Source organism: Fistularia commersonii, chromosome 23 (assembly GCF_037954325.1).
Source record: "Fistularia commersonii isolate RoL2024-O1a breed Wild chromosome 23, RoL_Fcom_v1.0, whole genome shotgun sequence".
Classification (NCBI taxonomy): domain Eukaryota; kingdom Metazoa; phylum Chordata; class Actinopteri; order Syngnathiformes; family Fistulariidae; genus Fistularia; species Fistularia commersonii.
The window spans coordinates 5863255-5883068 of NC_141306.1; the positions used below are offsets into that span (position 1 = coordinate 5863255).

Consider the following 19814-nt stretch of genomic DNA (forward strand, 5'->3'; position numbering starts at 1 on the left):
AGGGAGTTTTCAGAAAGAAAGTGAGCACACATTTATCAGAAAAATACCAAAAAAGTTATCAAGGGAATTGAATAACAAAACTGTTTAGAAAGGTCCTGAGAGTAACCAAACACGTTTTTTTTATTCCATAAAAACAATTAGTGACGTGTTCTTATTCTATTTATACTTTTATGACCTTGAGCGATAACTCTAAGCAGGCCTCTTTCTGTCTCTGTTCAAATGTTTATGTTTTGACGCTTTCATAGGATGAAATAAATAAATCGATCACCATTAAAACCCACTCTTTGGCCGGAGCGTGATCTAAACAAGCTCCGGGCCGGAAATGTCCCTTTAAGCCTCCGCGCTCCCGGGATTATGCAAGAGTGAGCGGCGCGCCTCCTCCCGCCGCCGATAGAGGGCAGCACCGAGCGTCCTGATGAATCATCCCCGGCGGCGGCAGCTGTGGTCCTCCTGACCCGTATTCTCCCGCACGGCGGAGTCAGGCAGGGGGGGAGGACGCGGCACACAAACTTGCCGAACGCCGTGGAGTTGTTCCCCGCACGCCGCACGGCCGCAGCTTTGCAGCAAACGGAGCCACCGCGTCTCTCCGACGGCGGACCGGAACCACCGGGAGAAGCGGAAGCGCCCCCCCCTCCCCAAACCACGCACCGGCTGACACGGTACGGTTATTTGCTTTTTTTTAATTTTATTTGTCCTCCTTTCCTCTCCCCCCCTCAACACACACACACCGGCACCTCCGTACCGACCGGCCGTGCGTGGAGTGCTAGTGTGCGTGCGGACATTATGCGCTGCGGAGGTCGGGGTCGCGCTTTTGCGCGTCCCCGCGGGACTCCTCGTCGGAGCCCGACGCGCTGGGAGCGGAGCGCCAGGTGCGCGCTGTCCTCACGTCAACCCCGGCGCACCTGGAGCTGACCCGCCGCGCCTCCGCACGCCGCTCGCTGCGTGCGTGTGCTCCCGCAAGCCCCCCCCCCACACACACACATATACACACACACACACACACACACACTTAGCATTTTTTTTTTTTTTTTTTTTTTGTGGTTCTCGTGTCAGAAACTGTTTTTTTTTTGCGCGCGGTTGTGGAATGGACGGTTGGATCTGCGTGGATCCGCGCAGACCCGGGTGGCTGGAAGGGTGGCGCTCCACGGCACGCGTGGACGCGGACAGTGCTGGCGTGCAGACAGAACTCAGGGGAAATGTCATTTGATATTTCCTGATTAAATTCAAACCACAGTTTTATACATTTTGTCATATCCATTTATTTGTGCTGCTGTATGATAAATTAGTAGTTTGCTTATTCAACTTTCTTTTATTTTCTTAATTGTTGCCTATTTAAATTATTATTTTCCTTACTGAAAAGCAGCAAAACCTGATTGAAATGTACTTTTTTTTTTTAAATCAGCTGGGAATGAACAGCAGACAAGAGGAAAATATAATTATTGTATCGCGGATATGAGACAAATAAGCATTTAATTGAAGCAAACTGTGTGTAAAAAAAAAAAAAAACAACAACAAAAAAACTGTAAATGACTCTCATACTAATCAGATTGCAATCTGTGCGTCATACATACAGATTACTCATTTGGCTGAGCACAGTGATGGAGGTGACCTGGGGATGGGGTGGGGTCAGGACATTGTGCCCCTCAGTTTCGGATGACAAGTTTTCCAGATAGTTTTTGTTACGGTGAAAGCAATCGATCATATCCCGGTATTAACAGTGGAACCCTCGCCGGGCCTCGCGGGTTTGTTTTCTGTAACATAAAGGAAATCATACACCTCCTTACATAACAGGAGGGGTTTTCGAGATTTGTTATTCAAAGTTCTCACATTCTTGTGTTGCCGCGGCGCAAAGCGGCGTTTGTCCAGCAAGGCGTCTCATCCGGTCTCATCTATCGCTCCGTCTATCTATGCTTCTGTCTGTCGTTCGATCATTCAAAGCTGGTGAAAACAGTTGATGTGTTGATTTAAACTGCTCCTGATGAAGCTGGATTCTCACTGAAATTAGATGTGATGTGATTCTTATACTGAGGCTGATATCATCCCCCCAATTTATACGTACAGATAGATAGAGATGTTCCAAGGTCCTCGGTTGTGAAAACTTTGCCAAATTCTTCTCGGATTCTCGACTCTGTATGAATAATTCAGGTGTTACAGAGCATGAAATATGGAGTGTAAGTCAGTTTGGGCCCAAGGCTGTGGTTGTAGCGGCGCTGGGGCCGGAGCTGTGTGATGTAGTACCGCAAATCAGCGCCCACTCTGTGCGCTGAATCTCAAGCGTTCCATGCCGAGTCACTGAGAAGACGGGGCCCCGAGTTCTAACTCATTTGCGTCAATCTTTTAAAGGTGGGTTCTTCAGTGAGTCTCTCCTTGGTGAAAAAAAAAAAAAAACGACACACACCAGATGATAGGCCAGCGCCGTGTGCGTGTACTCATATTCACTTGAGTCAAATGTATTGAAATAACTTTTAATGCATGCAATACTTGCGAAGGCTCCAATGGAAAAGCAAGACGGGGTTCACGATGCAGTTTACGAAGACGGTGCCTCACATCCGTGAACCCGACAGGGAGGCCCGACAGATTCGGTCTGTCTTCGCTGTCAGCATATGCGGAGACGGCGGTCGGACCGACTCTCCTCGGTCCCGAAGGTAAACACGGCACCATCCTGCTCCACCCCGGTCGTTGCGAGACGGAGGTTGTCAGGAAAGCCCGCACAATAAGCCCAGCGGGAATTTTGTCCCCCCCCTCCAAACACCTTTTGATCCGCCCCAATCACAGCGGTCAGCGCTCCCAGATTTCCCCGCTGTCGTAAGCGAGGTCAGTCCAGGAGTTTTGAGCCACTTTTTTTTTTTTTCTTCCAAAGACTCGCCCGCTCAGACACCTTGAAGCTCCAGCGGAAAAAAATCCCCCGTTATCCTGCCGGGGCCGCTGGTCCGGCCTTTATTAAACTTTCCGAGCCGCTCTGATCCGTCACCGGCATCTCCTTCTCCTCCTAGAGGTTCGAGATTTACATCTTGAGAATTTTCAGTTTTCACGCAGTGCTAGTATTTCCCTCTTTTCATGCAAACATCATAATGAATTTTGAACATGTTAGTACAAAGAATCCAGTATAATGAGAGAACAATTATTATGCTTTGGATGTGAGCAGGCAAAAACCCACAGTGTCTCTGCGAGTTGGTATTAATATAGATTACCGTGATTAAAATTTGATTAAAATGCAATGCGGAGCTCTTTGTTGTGCATAACAAAACAAGTTGGGGGTTGCAGAAGGACAAACGCTTTGAAAACGCTCGCGTGTTTCCCCGCCAGAATCAAGATGGCAGCGGCTCGGTCAACTTTCTCTCGCGTAATGTTTTTATGAAGACGCTCCTTGTGAGAGATTAGCCGCACCGCGGCAGACCGTCACGGCCGTCATGTGACTCTGGGCTCGGGCGGCCGCTGACTGAGGATTTCTAAACTTTGCTTTTGTAAAGTCCGATTTCGGATTCGCTTTTACACGGACGGAGACGTCTGTTACCAAATAGAGGAAAATAAGCGATACGAAGTTGAACCCAGGGTGAACCCTGCCTCTTGCCCGGTGACAGCAGGACAAGCGCTATAGATGATGAATGAATGAATGTCCGTTCATGGCACAAGTTCTTTCTCCTTCCTCCAGCCCCTTAGCGCTCCAGCAAATCTGGGGTTGTTCTCTCCTTTTCTGCTGATGTTTCCAGACGGCGTATCAGAGCTCACAACCATGTTTCCTGTCCGTCTGCAAAATGTCTATTCCCTCCGGGAGTTAACCGTCCTCCACTCTGCCTCTTGAACCCACCGCCGCAGCAAAGCCAGATCTCCCGTCTCCCATCACTTTAATTCGTATCACATCTTTTTTGACACAAAGCTCAGGCGCTGTCTTCCCTCAGCGCTCCCCGTCGGAAGCAGCTTCCCCCAGCCATTGTCGGGATCTATTTTCTCCCGTTTTTCATTTTCCCATGGCCTCGAGTGCGGCTTCGCCTCAACGCTACATGCAATCCGGGGTTTTCGCAACACATGGGCGTGTGTTTTGATGCGCTCCCACAACTTTTACCGCGTTCAATCCGCACCCGCACATAAAACTCACACACACATAGAGGACTAATCCTGATGGAAGCCTCCGTGTCATTTTTAAATTGTTTAAATGGACTTTTCAATGTGATCCGGAGAGTTCGGATCCAGGCCCTGCGTTTCCGCCCGGACCCGCACTGCACGTCGGTCTCTTCGAATGTAGCGACAGGTCACACATTGTGGCTTCAGGCTCAGTTTAAAAAGAAGAATATTGTATCCATTCGTCAAACAGTGTCGAAAAAAGTGATTTTATGTGTAGTAGAGTGGGAGTGAACATTTAGTTCAGGAGTCTGTGGACCGGTGACTTTTCTGTCTTCGATGCATATATTTTTATAACCCCCCTATATACGCACACACACACACCCTTCCCATAGGTCATTGTTCTGGGTTTATGAAGCCTATTGTATGGAGTGAAGGAGGAAAGAAAACCGGTTCTCTCCCTCCTCCGTCACAGAGAAAGTAGTTACATAACCGCGCTGTGGAGGCAGCTGCCGGCCGAGGCTGGGAGGCCCCCCCAGCCTGCTCCGGTCAGACACGGAGACACGGTGCGGGCGAGGATTAGTGTGACCCATTGCAAATTCCCCCACTGTTGGACTAATAAAGGATTATCTTATTTTTACCCAGCTCACTGGCTTTGAAACATGCAGAGTTTGTACGCTAATTTTGTTTGACACCCCGTGTTGCAGACGTAACCCTCCGCAGGTCTGATCTCCCGTCAGGTGCCGACTCCAAACCCTTTTTTGTTGCTGGCGGGGGTGGGGGGATTGAAGTGGTTAAAAAGTTGTTTTTTTTTTTGTCCTTTTTTTTTTGCTAATAACATATATATGACAGGTGAGAAAGAGCCCAAGGCTGAATCCTCTCATGTTTTACTGCATGAGTGAAATGATACCACTTGGTTTGCATTCATCCGCCATGATGTATGAAACATTCTGGAAAGCATGTCCTTGTTTTAGTTTTTCCCCATTTAATGGAAACCATATATGGCATCAGCTTATTTCCTGACAAGGCTTTAGGGCTCTCTCTTTTATGACTTTTTCAGTTGAAAAATCTTTACATTTTTCTTTGAATTAGTTCAGCTTTTTTTTTTTTCCTCCAACTAAAACACCTCAAACTACTGTGTGCTATGGAAAACATCCCACATGAAAATGTCATTTGAAGAGAAATATCGAAAATACTTTTACTGACCTTCACAAGAAAATAGAATATATATATATATATATATATATATATATATATATATATATATATATAAAATTATTTGTATTTTTTATTTTATTTATTTCTATCATATTAATATTTTATATTCTATATTATATATATAATGAACTTTTTGGTAAGTCCATGACAGTGTAGGTTAGGAGCCATGTTTTACTCTTAACTTTCTTAAACCCCTTTTTAAATATATTTCCTTAGCTTATCAAGCTATTTGCTCCTTGTCTGCAGGTGAAAGCAGTTCCGTGTCTGTTCTCTACACCATGTGTGTGTGTGTGTGTGTGTGTGTGTGTGTGTGTGTGTGTGTGTGTGTGTGTGTGTTGCTTTTGTGACTGCGGATATGGGTGGAAACTGTGAAAAAATCCTTAGGTTCTTCATGCCGTAAGAGACTTTCAACAGCTCGGCAGATCAGATCTGTACCAGCTGTCATTGGGTTTTCCGCGGCTGCTCGGAACGCCCCGCAGGTTGAAGGTTCTCTGTGCCCGGGTGGCTGTTACGTTCTGGTGACGGGTCTCGGTGTGCTAATGTACACACTGTCCTAAGGTACATGGAGTTATCGGTTCCGCTCTGTCAGGTGCAGAAAAGCAAACAGCAGCGTTGCATGAATGTCGGTCATCTATATGCGTTCACACGGACCTGGGAGTGTTCAAGGACGGCATTCTCAATAATGATTCTTTGATTAAAAAACAAAAAAGAATCATGATTATCAATATATTTATAAAGCGCCTTGCGTTAAAGTGCTTGCTTTATCAACAAAATAAAACATTTGAATTAAATGTATGCACCTTATAAAGAAAAAGGTTTTCAAAATAAAATACAAACCTACTTTTCTTGGTTTAATCCCTGTTTTCATAGATGGATGACAACAATAAAAAAAAAAAAAACCTTGTGCTTCGACGTGTCACATCTAATAATGCACGCATTTTTGATTAAATTACCTCATTGAAGTCACGCTTTTCATCGGCCTGTCGCTAAATTTACCGTTTCACCATTGGTCACACATTCTGTAATAGAATCATAAGGCAAAAATGCCATTTCCTTTTCGGCCCGCTATTCTCTCAAATGACCGTGGCCGTTTGAAAGTGGGGAGAGAGAGAGAGAGAGAGAGAGAAAGAGAGAGGAGTGACAGCTGTCGTTTCACTTAAGCCCGACTCCGCTTTGGCTGCATTTCAACAGCTCGAATCGAGAGTCGCACACTGATACCTGCTTTCATGGGACGACGGGGTCTTTAAAAGACGGTTCAGGCTCTCCAATGTGCAAAATACTCTGGCCGGGAAGGTGTGAAGTCAAAGCTAAGGCACTAACAGGAACCAGAGTGCAATCCTCAGAAGAATAATTGTATCCCTGAACAATAAAAACATCCTTTAAGACGAAGGCTGTTTCCCGGAGATGCCTCAAATATTCATGGAAAATGCTGCGGAATCTCCTTTTAAATGGCTCTTTTGTGGCTGGCATTTTGGCTTCAATTATAGATAAATGGACAAAATCCGTCGCAGGCTGGGGAGCGGTGGCGAGGACGCAGGGGCTCTCGATGAAAGTATCGCCACATTGTCGTGGACACACGTTTATATATTCATTGCAAAGCCTAAATGCCTTACAGGCACAGAAGATTATTTACGGTTCCAGGTAAAATATTTGAAATTGTTAAAATAACTAATCCGATTCCGTCATTGGCGACCGGCCTTGGTGAACTAGAGTCTTTTGACTGAGCGTTTCCGAAACATTATTTATCTGAGGGTGGAACACACATACTGTGTGTGTGTCCTTGTGAGATGTCGCTGGCGCTGTATAAAGCAGTTACATTAAAAGGACTGGCGCCGTGTCTGTGGATTGAACCCAGAGGTCGAGTTCCTCGCCCTTCCCGATGAGGGCGCTTCAATCGTCTTGTCCGGTGGACTTCCCACGGTGTTTTTTTTTTTTTTTTTTTTGGAAAGAATATTTTTCTGATGCTCGTCTTAACATTTGACGGGACGTTCGGAGAGAAAGAGAGAGACTGCCGGGAATTGCGACAGGCATTAAAGAAGGTACACTGCAGTAAAAGGTCATGTTCCAGACATGGATCCACATTATGGCCTGACTCCTGTAGCTGTTGGAGGAATTAAACCAAGCGAGATCACTTGGACCTCATCTGCTGCACATTAGCGCTGCCGCTACTCTTTTCTGTTTCTCATCAGATTGCCGCTGAACATGACATTCTCCTTAATTGTCTGTGTGAGAGCCTGAATCCCAAAGTAGGCGGCCGAGACTGTCTGTCTGACGGCACGCCGAAAGGTCAGGGTCTGACTTTTTGTTTTTCGTTTTTGAAAGAGCAATAATACGCAGGGAATGCGCAAACTTTACATACCGAGTGTGAAATGGCTTTAGAATGAAATCCGGTGAAAGGGTAAACGGCCTCCATTTATGGAGCGCTTTTGCACCTTGCGGTTTCCAACGCTTTGCAGTGGATAGCGTTCACTATTTCCCGCGCTAATACCATGCAAAAGTGCTAACAAGGCCATCTGGAGCCCCTTTGGGCTCATCGTCTTGCTCGAAGACACTTTGGCAACCGGAGCTGGGAACCGAACCGCCATCCTAGCTACCGTTGAACGATCGCCGCTTTTAACGCGGCCTCCGTGTTCTCCCCTTGTCTGCGTTGGCTTCCTCCGAGTTCTCCGGTTTCAAAAACACGCCGTAGGTTCGTTGGAAGCCCTCAGATGTATGAATGGGAGGGTGAGCAGTTGTATGTCTCAGCCCCCGCTGCAGAATTAATGCTCTTGATAATGAATGGATGAATTGGGTAATATGTCAGTAGTAGAGAATGACACGTGCATGTGTTTACTGAGTAATGATTCTTCTTTTTCTAGGCAGCTTTATGAAATGTGGGATGCAAAGCCGTAAACCTTAAACTCAGGAAAGTCCAAAACCGCAGCCAACTGCTCATGGTTCATCCATGATGGGTTAAACGCAGAGAGGAATTTCCCGCGAGGGATTAATAAAGTTTTTCAATAAAATGAAAAATTAAAAATTGGCAGTCATTGCCAAGTGTTATGATCTTTTTATTGTTATCAGTGATTGGCTTAAAAAAAAAAAAAAACGCTTTTGCGCAAGGCTTTATGTTGGTTTGCCCCATGTCATCCGTCCGTCTCATATCAGCGCGGGCCTCGCGGTAAAAAGGCTCTTATATATTTTTTTTTTTAAAAGCTCAGAAGGGCCTCACAGTCTGCGATAAATCCACGTGCGAGGAAGAGGTGATGACACGGAGACGAGAGTTGGAGAAAGCCGGGGCGGTCGCAGGAGATATAAGCAGTGGAAACAATTCATAATGCGACGGTGAAGGTTGTCTTATGTTTGTTTTTGTACTTTTTTTGTTTTCCCATCAGACCCCCAGATTTTCTCTCACTAATAGCTTAAGCGTGTCATCGCTTTTTCAGTGGAAAATGTTTTTTTTAAGAGGGAATGATGACAAAGAGAGACCTAAAAGTTAAATTTTTTTCTGGGGAATTGCACCTTATATCAGAGCCATGTGATTCGAATTAAGGGAATCGACACACATCTGAACTCTCAAATTGTCGGTCTATTTTCTTCCACCTCTAATCTGATGAAAATCAGCTTAACAAGCATAACAAGGGCTATTCTATATATTCTCAAGCTTCACATGACTAATAAAAAGCCCGAAGGCTAAAGAGCCGGTGCCCCGGCGAGGTTCAACTGACGATGTCTCTGACCTCAAAAAGCACACGGTTCACAAAGCACATCGAATTTGGACATGTGCTTCTTATAAATAAATATATATGAGAGAAAGACAGAGAAAAAGAGAGACTTGTCCTCTCAGGGACTTGGAAGGAAACCAACATAAGTGTTGTGAGGATCGCTGGAGCCTAAATTTAGTTCATCTTTGCATTTGCAATATGCTGTTTTTCCCCGCCTCCCTGTCAGTTCATCTGCAGACCGAGGGCGCCTTCGAGTCATACTTTTGAAGTGCTCCGTAAAAGCCCGGCCTTGGCGCGGTCTTCATCTCGTTACCTTGCGCCCGTTTATTAGATGTTTTTATTTAATCGTCCTCTCCTCTGCTCGCACGTCCAAACGAAGACTTGTAACCCATCCGATGCCTTCAGGATCTCCTCCAGCTCGTGTCATACCGACCCTCTTAATTCCTTAGAAGAAGAAAAACACCTTTCAATCTGCCCCGGCCTATGATTAGCGTTCTTTTGAGTACAAAACCGACTCATTACATCCGTGCGTTGCCAAGCCAGCAGGGCTGCAGGTGGTGTGTGTGTTTAACAAGTTATACTCGACGGCTTCCCGAAGAGAGAGGAAAAACACAAACAAAGCGGGCATTGCATACCGTGTTAGCCGCTTCTTGCGAAATCACTCGGCGCTTCGAAGAAGTCGGAGTTCTTCAAGAAACACCAAAAGACGTGCTATCTTGATCTTTTAAGTGATTTCTCAGTCATTCGGGGGCTCAGAGTTTCATAGTGCATTTTTTTTTTTTTTTTCATCATAAATATTCCAGCCCCTTCTCCATGAAATAATGAACCCTGTCTTTAGATGGCAAAGAAAGCATCAAGCATATCTGTGTTTTTTTTTTTTTTTCCTGAAATGAGCACACATCATTTGTCAGATCCAAGCGTGGTTATTGCACGCCGTTGGCTCACACCTCGCCTGTCAGCCACGGCAGCTTGCACTCGTAGATGTTGGTTCTCTTTAGATCAGCTTTGTTTTTGCCTCCACGCAGTAAATAATCAAAAAGATTATTTTTGCAGCCTGAGTCACTCGGGGGCCGCGGATTTCTTTTTTGTTTTCTACTGGGCCGGTTAAAGCAGCATGCATAACAACACACTCATAGTGGCTCTGTCTTAACAGATCGTGTTGAGGGCGTCTCACAGCGAGAAGGTCCCTGGTTCCGTTGAGACACGAGGCCTTTCGGTGTGGAGTTTGCGCCGTCTCCCTGTGTTTCTAGGTTTCCTCCCACGGTCCGAAACCATGCGCTAGGAGACACGGAATTGCCCGGATGTGCTAATGAGAGGGTTAATGGTCGTAAGTCTCTATACGTGGCCTTGCGATCGACCGGCCACGGGTACGGGTTGGACCCCTCCTCTCGTCCAATGACAGCCCAGATAGGCTCCGGCCCCATGCAGCTATTCTTATCCACTAAATTGAAGGTTCTTTCTCTCTCTACTGACAATTTGCATTATATTAAATAAATACTGGTGGAATTCACAGTCTATTCCAGTTGCAAGTATTGACTGAATATAGATCGATCACTCATTACTACCCATGTAGATATGTGGACTTGAACGCGTCACATGATTAGGATAAAATATAATCGGGTTTTCATTGGGAGACGCGCTGGTACATTACTTGAAGTGATCAAATCGGATTAAATTTTATTACCGCCGACTTCTTTTTTCCCCATGGTCAGGGAGATGCTAAACTGTCTTGTAAAGATAAGCCCTGTGTGTCTTTTCCTCGCGCCGACCGGGGGCATGCAATCATTGCGTCAGCCTTGTGACCGAGAAGGGAACAGGGCAGATCTTTATGCGGGGGATCTGCTCCACAGCGGGCAAACACACAGCCTTTACAGTCGCATTGTGACTGAACGGCCGGGGGTCTCGGAGCTTTATCAACAATATAATTATTCACCCATCTAGCGGCCGATCAGCCATCCCTAGAGAAGGGTCCCAGCTTAACCGAATCCACGCCGGTTCTGTTTAAATAAAAGTGTGCGCAGCTGCGTGGACAGCAGAGGAGCAAGGAAACCGTAACCCGGGAGTTCTTCCCGTTGAGTCGGGTGCAGAGGTTTTGCTTGTAGAGAAGTATGAAAGTAAATAAAAAGCCACTCGGGGGGGGTCACCGAAAACTCTCCGGAGTATAAACTGGATCGGACGTGTTTGGCCGCCCCGCTGAATGTGGCATAGATTTGGAAACTCTTCTTTAAGCCTTAAGGTCTTTTTTTTTCTACCCGACGGTGTACCTGATCTGCCCTGCCGCACCAACCTTCATGTTTTTTATCGACTGCCAACAAATTTCTTCACGAGTCCTGAGATATACGGTCTGAGTTTATGTTTCCGCCGGATTTTTACGGTGTAACTACGGCTCTTTGTTCATAGATCTCTTCGATTCGGAGAACCGCTGAAACGCAGATTGTTGACCCTATAAACCCTTCTCGTCTCCAGATTAAACGTTCGAACTCATGTGGATGTCTGATTTTTGAAGATAGAAGTTCCATCATCAGACTATGTTCACATTAAGAATGGCGCCTGAAATGAAAAACTCGTCCAATCACTTAGGTGAGAGGGTGGAGTTGTGACCGGGACGGATCGTGTGCGTGCAAGTGTGCATGTCCCATTTTTGTATTATCACAAATTGCCCTCCGATGCGGGTCGTGCAAAGGTCCACGTATGATTTCTTCTCACGGAGGATACAAAGTCGGCCAATGCGTAAGACGTCCACGCTGATCCCGAGCGATAAATTGTGAAAAAATAGTGAAAGGGGCCGCGCTGTAGCAAATTATTGATAAATGTCTGTACTTGCCGGGACCTACTGTCCCCTGTTTCACAAATATAACACTCTGCGAAGGGGCTTTATGCAACACTCCTGTATGAACCCGTAGATAAGGAAAGGCAAATTATGTCTGAAGTACAAATTTAAGTCCGAGTCGTGCATTAGGTGAGGCAACGCCATGTTTTCCGCTGACGTGTTTCTGGTCGTCATGTTTCACAAGGCACCGGTTGGGATGTTAGAGTTCTTTTTTTTTTCTTTTTTTTTTCTCGCCCCCTTCACTTGCTCAGCTGGGCAGCAAATGCGGTGTTCTGCGTTCCAGTCTGGAGCGTTGCACTCGCCCAGACAGCCAGGTAATCCTTACCTCTGACCCTTGAAGGGGAGAATCTAGGTTCAACCTTTGGATCCGGCTCCTCACGGACAGCTGCGCTGCGTTATGGTGCAAGAACAGCTTTCCGGAAATCTGTTAATCTAGTCGGAGACATTAAATCTTCTTTAAGTTCCCGTAGCCCTAGTTGTAGGTCGGATTTTTCCAATGAAAGCTTGGTGTTCACCAACTTTCGAGGGGATTTCCATGAATCGCCACGCATGAGGCTGCTGTGTTCACATCCTCCAAAAATTCTCTGTGTACGACGGGGACGTGAGCGCGCGCGTTGGGTTTTTACACCTCGAGTTCCATCTTTTTGTCGTCCATCACGCAATAGTTTCACCCCGTGGTCTGTTTTTGGGGATAATACAAGGCACACAGGATCAATTATACTCAAAGCAATGATAAGAAAATTGAATAGAGCCTAAATTGAAATAATGTATGTTTTCTCGGCAGACACGTGACTTTAATGGGTTACAGGCAGATCATAATCAGGCTCTGCAGGCAGCTGCCTTTTCTCGTCTCCTGTTTGCAGTGAACTGAATATTTTAGTAGTATGAAGTACTGGATCATACTGGCCTACTTTCAAGCCTGTACTGAACGCACTCTGAACTCTACCCGTGTACAGTGCCAGCTTCCCCTTTTACAGAGCGCCATAAATGGGGCATAAATAATCACTTTCACTCAATGAAAGACCCCAAAAGAAATTAAATTCAATTATCCAAGTAACAGCTGATAAGCCAATTACCTCAGACTGCCCTTTTCTTTTGGTAGCGGAAATGAGGAGGTTTTTCAAAGACACTGTCGCACTCGGGCCCTGAATGATGCACTAATAAATAAATGAAATAAATGAAGGAATTCAATAATTAATCAATGGAAATATCGATCGATGAACGAATCAATGAAGGCGTAGATAAACGAAAAAAAAACCAAGTCAATGAATGCATAAATAATACACCTCAATTATAATTATCAGTTATTTTTATAATGATAATCATAGATAATGTATTATTTATTATTAATTATACTTATGGAGCGCCTTCCATGGAGGTGACACAAAGTAGATAAGATCAGGACGCTACGGTTAATGAATATTCTCTCCACCGGGGAGATGGACGGTGCGTCCGTCCAGAGTCGAATCGCTGATGCTTTCCGTTAGTCAGCAGCAGGTCAACCGGCAGATCGTAAAAAAAGAAAAAAAAGGTCTTGATCGGCATTTTCGTCTGCCTCCTCGGCAGCGGGCAGGAGGGCAGCTCGGAGCAAAGGAAGTATGATAATGAAGAAAAAGACATGTTCCTAGTCGTAATGCACCGCGCTTCAAAACCACACGCAATTTAACCACCGCATTGCTCTTTAATGGAGCCTCTTTCTTTTCCACCCTCTGCCTCCGAGATATCTTTGTACTTTCAGCATAAAGGATAAAACACTGGAATCAAGCATCCTTTCTCCTTCGCCAGTTTAGAGCTTAGCAATTCTTCGCAAAGATAATCCAACACCGGCAGAATACACGCAGCTTGGCGCGCCCTGTTCTCAGCCAACCCAAAACTCCCATCTGCTGAGCGGTGCGTTCCTCCCACTCCCTATCTGCGGCGCTTTCTGTCTTCAGAAATAAAACAAGCATCCCAGCTATTCTTCTCTGCAATGCTGTTTTTCAACCCGGCGGAGCCGTGATGTGATTGGCCTAAGAGACCTGCTTCGCAGCTCCGCCAGGCCCTTTAAGGGCATAAGAGCTTTACTAATGTTTCGCCCCAAATACATCTGGGCTATGATGAAGAGTTGAAAAACAAAGGTCCAAATGAAAAATGTCCAGCAAGTTTGTTTTTCTTTTTTGGTTTTGTTTAACAAAGAATATTGGGATAAATTCCTAGCAGCACATCTCAGCTGTATTGCATTACATCTTAAATCACCTTTGAATGAATGTCTCCATGAAGCGCCATAAGTTTGATTTAAAAAGCTGATTAAGAGTCGAAAGTTGGCGGTTATTCGCAATATGATGGGGAAAAAATGCAAATCGTGATATTTAGCTGCCAAATTTAATGTTGACAGTTATGCGATGTGCAAAATCAGATGGAACAATATTAATGTTGATAATATCTCTCCTGCAAAGCGATGAGCGCCGCGATCCAGTTCGCTCAAACGCATTGGCTTAGTTTCTTAGACGTCAGTGGTATGCGCACTGTCAACAATGTCTGATCGAGGTGTTATTTCAGGAGGCGTAGAACTCGCCTCCGCGTACCGCAGGTCTCTCCGTACTCGGTGACGTATGCCGATAGGGTTTACAGGCGGCACGCTGGGCGGGTGTGTGTGTGTGTGTGTCACGGCTACCAGCACCCAACGACAACAGAACGACCGAGACAATCGCACAAGTTGGTCGGTCGCGTATCCTGTGACCCTCGCGTGAAGTGTGCGCTCGGTCACCTCTACGGAAGCAAGGATGCTAAACTGAAACCAAAGCCGATAAACGGAGGGATAAGAACCAGAAGGTGTGACCGGAACATTCTAGTTAATGATGATTAAAACCAATTCAAACCACCCTTTTGTTTGTTTTCTCTTTGTGTGCTTCGTTGGCAGGAATACCACCTAAAAATCATTAAGAAATTGCAGATAAACTACTGAATAATGTAAGTCAGCGACACCTCTTATTTTTTGGGTCAGGATGTGGATCATCCATTGTTCCTCCCCCCGGCTTTTCCCTGCTGCTTGGTAAACACATGCCGTTGGATGTGTCGGTGTCATTATGTGCGCCATCCTTTTGTGTGCGCAAGTATTTTGTTGTGGGTGAATTCTGTTTTTTTTTTTTTTTTTGGGTGGGTGGGGGGGGGGTTTGTTTGGGTTCATCCGACTCATCCGATTTTGAGGCTTTAATGAAGCTGCGGACCGCGGCGAGCGTCTTTCAGCGATGTTTGCGCATCTCTTGTTGTGTGCCCGGCCTCACTTACAAAACCATAAATTGCTGCTGAGCCAGCTTGGATAATCTGGCGTGAGGCCCAGATAATACCACACAACAAGTGAGCCCTTGTCCTGGACTAAATTCACTAGCACCCCCATTGTCTGCCCAGCCTTTCATCTGTTGTGGGGCTCTCCTTTGTTGGCGTTCGAACGACAAGACTCTGACCCACTGCATATTGAACTCATCATCAGGTCGGGGTCAAAGGTGGCTCTGCCTTGGCGATGTGACGTCCGTGTGATTTTCGCTTTTTCGTGACAGCGCTTGTACAAGTTTACCGCCGTACGCAAGGTTTGTGTACTTCCCGAAAGGACGTCGGACTCCCGAAATTAACCGATCCGGCCAATCAAAAGTAGAATCGACGAGGCACTTTTCATAATTGATAAACTCTCCCTCCAGCTGTCGCTACGTTGCCACGGTCACTTTAAAGATTTTAACAGGCTTCATCTACTCTGGATTTTTAATTTTTAAAAATGTCCTCAAATTCCAGCGGTATCGATTAATCAGCCTTGATGTGTGTAACGTGACGTACAGCAGGTGTGCCTCGACAGTCTGCCGTGTAAATTGGATTAAAAGGGAGGGGACTCGTAGCGAAAGGCGGGAACAAGAGGTCTTAAAATCACTGCTCCCCTCTGTTGTTTTCCTTCAGGAATGTGATTTGCTGCCGAACAGTGAATAAAAATGCAAAATGCTGCGACAGTGTATTCAAAATTCCACAAACATATCTCACCGCCCCCTCTGTTTACACGTCCTGGTGCAGTAACTCAGTAAAGAGCTCTTTCCTGTTTGCTCTCTGAGGGAAATTAAGCGATTCGAATGGAGATTAAGTGGCTCGTGCAGCTTTAATTAATGCCCAGAATTCTCAGCACATCAGTTTGACGAAAAATTAAATGGCGAGTGGTGAGGGTCTACTATAGTGGCTTTATCTATTTATTTATTCAACAAAAACCTACCAGACTCATGGAAGGCCTTGGAGGTTCATTGGTGCTTTTGTGATACAATGATGAGTTATAAATGGGTGACGAAAATGTTTTGATGTCTTTGCATGAGGGAAAAAATCTGGGACTTATTAAAAAGAAAAAAAAAAAAAAAAATCTCAAAAAAGGTTACAAAATTAGTCAGACATTAATAATAACTCATCTGGAAATCCTTTTTGTGTTAAAACATAAAGTAAATAAATGGGTTCATGGATTAATAAATAGATTAAAAGAGATTTGTCTCCTGGTTCATGACAAACTATATTTTTGAATATTAAAATAGCTCATCTTAAAAGTGACGTGATTTAGCGGCATGTGTGCTCCCCGACCATCGCTCGTCTCCACCCCTGTCCTCCACCAAATCACTAGAAAGCCTTGTGTAGGTTGACATATGGCCGTTAGTCTGTGTGGGGGAGGTATTCAGCTTTTGAGTGCCTGGAAAAAAAAAAAAAAAGTGTTACACTTCAAGTGCACCAGGTTCATTTTCCTGACTTTCATTCGGTTGCTATGCAACAACAGGAAGATGTCTCTGGCTAATACCTATACATATGCTACTGCCCCCCCACGTCCGTCGTCGTGCTGCCGCCTCCCCTCTTTACTGGTCTTGGCCCGGCTTCCAACATCCAAGGTCACACACACTGAGCTCTCAGTTGATGACTGGGCTGATTTGTGTGTGTGTGTGCGTGCGCGTGCGTGTACGTGTGCAGGAGCATGTGCTATAGACTGCTGTTGCGCGGGTGTGTGTTTCACACTGTGTATCTGCCTGTCCTGATGTGGCCTGGTTGGTGAGTCCATGTATAGGAGGTAACATGTGGTTCCTGCATCTTATCTGTTTGTCTGTCTGTCCGTCTGCCGTTTCTCAAACAATGAATATTGACAAAGATCTACCATTGGGCCGTCCACTGTGTGATGAGAGCCGCATAGATCCAAGGTTACTAAGCTGACGTCTGACTAAAGATGGAATTCTTGGTTTAAATAAACCCATCTACAAAACTCACAGTGATCTTTTAACTTCCAAATAATTTGCTTTTTTCTTTGTTATATCCCTAGCAATTGATGAACCAGACTTTACTTGCATATTTTCACTTGTATTTTAAACAGCAGTCATATTTACACTATATATTACACAATCCCTCTGCGGCACAGATAATTTGAAATATTGTCCTTTCTGATATTTCTTGGCGGATTTCCCCGGCATTTCTTTCAATTGCCTCTCCAACATATTTATCATATTTTCTTGGGGAGGCTGTGGCTTGGTTGGAAGAGCTGACGTCCTCCAATCAGATGGTTGCCAGTTTGATTCCCCCCCACCCCGTTGCTCCCACTAGTGCCGCCATGAGTTTGTGTGTATGAAATACTTTGAAACCGTGAAACTACTATTGAAGTGAGACTATTTGAAACAATTGTATCAGTCATGATGTGACTACTCCAACTAAAATTTGTTGCCGTTTTTATTCTGAATAGAAATGTTTTCACGTCACACGAGCGCCGCCGGATCGAGGTCTCATGTTTAAATCCTTGTGAAAGGGATCAGAGCGTTCACCAGAATAGGTCGAGAAAGGTGACCACTGCTGATCCAAAGCATTTTGCAAATACAGGTATATATTAGTTAGTCCCATGATTGATGAGTAGTAAATATATATGTGTGTGTGTGTGTGAATATATATATGTGTGTGTGTGTGTGTGTGTATATATATATATATATATATATATATATATATATATGTATATTTTTTTTTAATTCAAACTCTCATGTAAGGAGCCATGGGTGGGATAGTGAATATACGTATGAGTAGAGGGATGCTGAGATTGGACAGGCCGTGCAGGTGGCCTGGAGGAAAAGCGGAAAGGAGATTTCTAGATTTATGGATGGAGTGAAAGAGTACATGAAGTTAGATTCAGAGAAAAAGTGTCAGATGGAGGCAGATGATCCGCTGTGGTGACCCTTGAAGGTAGCAGCTGAAGAGGAAGAGGAAACATAAGGAGCTGCACAGAGAAACATTTATAGTTTATTCGTTTTATGTGTCATTGGTGAGTGTATGGACTGTCTGCTGCTCGGCCCAATAATTTGAACCATCTCATTTGGATTCAGGAACGCAGGACTGACCTACCGCGGGCACTGACTAAGAGATCTTATAGTTCAGGCCTGGCCAACCGGTGGCTCCCAAGCCACATGCGGCTCTTACGTTCATGTTGATTCTTGTATTTGTGTGGGTTTTTTTTTTTGCTGTGCGCGGAGAACACTGGAGCGGCACGTGATTGCACAAGTAAAAAACACACAAACACAAAAGTCGACATGAACGTAAGAGCCCCATGCGGCTCAGGAGCCACAGGCTGGCCAGGCCTGTTATAGTTCATACACTGTTAATTCACCAAGTAGCTGGGCAGGGGAATAAGTAAGAAAAAAAAGCATGAGTGTGTGTGAGTATTTGTATATACTGACCAAAGTGTAACATTTTGACCTAGATTACCAGGTCAGCTACCATAGCACGGGCCCCACGAGATCCCCAAGGGTGTGCTGAGGTAACATTTGCCAAGAAATTAGCAGCAGATCCTCTAAGTCCTGTCAGGTGCAAAGGGGTGGCCTCCACAGGTCAGACTTGTTTATCCAGCACATCCTGCATACCTGATTGGATAGAGTTCTGGGAAAATTGCAAAGCCTAATGGATTGGGTTGAATTCCGCGCGGTGTTCTTTAAACTTTCCTGAACCATTTTTCGCGTCTCGACGGGTCACATCGTGCCTCTGAAAGGGGTCACCGCTGTGAAGGGACGCTGCTTTTCACAAAAGGGGAACTTGATTGGCGGCGGCGTCGAGGCAGGCGCTACGTGTCAAAACAACATCCGCATGACGGACGGGACTCAATAGTTTCCAGCAGCTCATTGCTTGAAACGTCACCGCTTCTCCGCTGGCTTGCCCTTTACCCATCCCTGGTGCAACGTCTTCCTCGGAAATGATAGAACTCAACGTGAACTCTGCCATTCACGCACGGTCAGAGAAATGCAATTCATCAGAGTGGGCCTTTGCTCTATTGTCCTGTTCACCCCGCCGTCTTAGGTTGTGTCGGCGGCATACTGCGGCTCATACGGTCAACCTGACATCTACAGGTACGTCTCCCCAGACACAGGCCACGCTGAGCTGTGCTCCCTGATTGCTTTTCTATCAAAAACAGCATGAACCTTTCAAGAAATATGAGCTGCGGCAGCTCCTCTGTTCCATCCTGGCCAGCTTTCGCTGCCCACTCACACTTCACCGCGCACACACATCCGTGGCCACCCAGGACCCCGTTGCTGTTTTTCACATTTTCCTCCCCTCGGACCGCTTTCGGTCCCGAAACAACCCCCGGAGAGCGATAGAAATACCGCTCGCATAAACCCCTTGTTTAGTTCGCTCGCATTGTTACCGTCTCCCGTTTTTCTTGCTTTCAGCGCCGCCTCTGACATCCCAGCTGTTTACGGATGAAACTGCTGAAAAGGTAGTTAATGTTATTCGGTTATCCTCACGGCCGTCGTAAAACGGATCATCGGCGTGAGCGGTGTCAGTTTCCCTCCCTGTCACTCACATGCAGTCGTACATGCGATGAGGAACCAACAGTTGTGATTGCATAATTGATGTAGGCGGGTGGACGGATCCTCTCCGGCTTGAAGTCCCAAACTGGGGAGGCAGAAATAACCCTCTCATCCACTGCCTGCTATCCAATCCAGAAACGCGCATATGGATGCACACTCCTTCAGCAACTAGACTGAAAACAA

At 45.6% G+C, this 19814-nt stretch overlaps 1 protein-coding gene across 2 annotated transcripts in view; it reads left to right on the plus strand.

Moving 5' to 3' along the window:
- Positions 1–427: 427 nt before the first annotated feature.
- LOC147220767 (thyroid hormone receptor alpha) overlaps positions 428–19814 on the plus strand; it is a 64566-nt gene continuing 45179 nt past the window's right edge. Inside the window, exon 1 of one of the 2 annotated variants that reach the window (XM_086170293.1) lies at positions 428–659. The gene's annotated coding sequence lies outside the window, so the exon portion shown is untranslated. The remainder of the gene's footprint in view (positions 660–19814) is intronic. The other variant, XM_086170292.1, reaches the window with a different exon arrangement.